Genomic DNA, 2701 nt, shown 5'->3' on the forward strand with positions numbered 1-2701 from the left:
TAAAACCAATATAATAACACATCAAAGGTTACTGTATCATGACTAAGCTTTATTCCAGGAATGCAAGATTCATTTAACATTTGAACTCAACCATTGTAATTTGCCAATTTAACATTTCAATGACAGAAAAAGTCCAATGCTGTAGAGAAAGCATTGAACAAAATCCAATGCTCATTGATGTTTTTAAAAAACTCTTAGCAAACTAAAAATAGAAAGGATCTTCCTTAATCTGGTAAAGTTATCTCCAAAAAAAAAAACTATGTGGAGACATAATATGCAATGATAAAATATTGCACACTTTCTAAAATTGGGAACAAGGTAAAGGCTGCCATTCCCATGGCTTCTCCTCAAAACTGTACTTGGTATTTTACTCATTAGAATGAATTAACACACACAGATCAGAAATAAAAAGGTAAAATTGTGTTTTTACGGTGAATACTTAGGAAGATAATTCTATGAAATCTACAGAACAAATATAGAATTAAATATCAAACAATAGTTTTACGGGAAATAGGTTAATAGAAAAATCAAATGTATTTTACATGCAAGAAGCAAACAATCAGAAAATGAAAAATTTTAAATTCCATTAATCACAACAAAATAAGGAAGTGGTAAATATAATAAAAATTATGTAAGACTTCTACCCTGAAAACTAAAAGTTTAAAATTTAAAACAATTTTAAGAAAACCTACATTGTTCATTGATTATAAAGAAGAATGGTAAAAGGGGTGAATTCTACTATGATACACTGTAAGAACTTTTGTAAATGTCACAATGTACTCCCAGTACAACAATAATGTAACACAAAAAGAAAATTTAAATTTAAATACATGCAAATGACTTAGAGGATCCACAGCTATACTGAAAAATGCTGTAGAAGGTCCAATGCTGTACAAAGTGCAAGAAGTACTTGCACTTCCTCAATTCAAGATTCACTATAAAGCTACAAAATCAAGATAGCATAGTCCCAGCATAAAGGTTGATGTAGCTCAATGGAACAGAATAAAAGCCCTGTGAAAAAGCTTCACCTTTAACAAAGATACCAAATCCAACATAAAATTTTTCCAACACAGTGGTGAAATAGATACCTATCTATATCCATACCTATATCTATCCTCAAATTCTACATCATACCAGATTATAAACACAGTAATTTGATCTACACAATAGATACTAATCAAACTGCAATGTATCATAGACCTAAATATAAAACTTAATTGTAAAAACACTGGATGAAATTCAATAGCCCTTCATATTAAAAACTCTCAACAAATTAACTATAAAAGAATGCACTTTAACACAATAAAGCTCATATATAATAAACTGACAGATAATATACTGAATGGAGAAAAGCTGAAAGCTTTTCCTCTACGTTCTGGAACAAGACAAGTGTGCTCACTTTTCCATTTGTACTTAACATAGGTATTGCAAGTTCTAGGCAGAGCAACTAGACAAGGGAAAGAAATAAAAGGCATCCATTTTGGAAAGAAGTAGTTAAATTATCCATCTGTTTGCAAATGACATGATATTATATATATAAAAGCCTGAAGACTGTACCAAACACTGTTAGAACCAAATAGTGAATTCAGTACAGTTGCAGGACACAAAATCAAAATACAAGTAGTGTTTCTATATACCAATAAATAGTAAGCTATCTGAAAAAGAACTCAAGGAAACAACCACATTTTTAATAGCTGCAAAATAATATATGTAGGAATAAATTTGACCAAGGAGGTGAAAGATATGTATAGCAAAAATTGTAACACTTTAATGAAAGAAATTGGAAATAATTCAAATAAATTGAAAGATATCCCATGTTCACAGATAAGAAGAATTAATATTAAAATTTCTATACTTCCCAAAGTAATCTACAGATTCAATACAATCTGTATCAAAATGCTGATGACATTCTTCACTATAGAAATAGAAACAAAACTAAAATTCATATGGAACTGAGAGAGGTAAAATGGCAAACAATCAAAAACTTCTCAGAATTACTTGTATTAAGCCAAGATTAGAGTCACATCCTGATACAGCACTTGTCCTGGTGTGCTGGAGTTCGCAGAGAGAATTTGGTGGTCTTGATTTACAGGTAAAGGAAGAGTCCATGCCCCTGTTAGTGATCAGATAAAAAACATGCTCACAAAAAAATTTAAAAAATCAGTTGTATTAATTGTCAGTAAGCCACATATGCAAGAGGGAGAGAGAGAAAGAGAGAAAGCAAATTAGTAATCATAAGTGTAAATGTGGATTTTATTATCACTAAAAACTTCTGCTCATCAAAAAACATCATTAACAAAATATATAGGTAAGACAAGGGCTAGAAGAAAACATTTCTAAAATCATACCTGATAAAGAACTGGTGTCCAGAACTGGTATCTATAATGAAATTGTTAACAATCCAAAACTTCTCAAAATCACTTATATTAATTGCCAGTAAGCGACATATTCAATATTTGCCTAAGTTAATGGAAAGCATATTCACAAAAAGATATGTATGTAATATTTATAGGAGCTTTCTACATATTTCCAATTAAAAAATACTCAAATGACCTTCATTAGGTGAATGATGAAACAAATTGTAGAATATCAACATCATGGCATATTGACTCATAGTAAAAAAGAACAAGCTAATTATACCTTCAATGACTTTAGAAGAGTTAAGAATATGCCACTCCAAAATGTGCCACTCTAGTGCCTT

At 30.2% G+C, this 2701-nt stretch overlaps 1 non-coding gene across 1 annotated transcript; it reads left to right on the forward strand.

Annotated features, from left to right (window-relative positions):
- Positions 1 to 2007: 2007 nt before the first annotated feature.
- Positions 2008 to 2140, forward strand: LOC141425306 (small nucleolar RNA SNORA3/SNORA45 family). Its single transcript, XR_012450375.1, has one exon. It is a non-coding gene; the product is annotated as a small nucleolar RNA SNORA3/SNORA45 family (small nucleolar RNA).
- The last annotated feature ends 561 nt before the right edge of the window (positions 2141 to 2701 follow it).

The sequence above is a fragment of the Castor canadensis genome, chromosome 7 (assembly GCF_047511655.1).
Source record: "Castor canadensis chromosome 7, mCasCan1.hap1v2, whole genome shotgun sequence".
Lineage (NCBI taxonomy): Eukaryota > Metazoa > Chordata > Mammalia > Rodentia > Castoridae > Castor > Castor canadensis.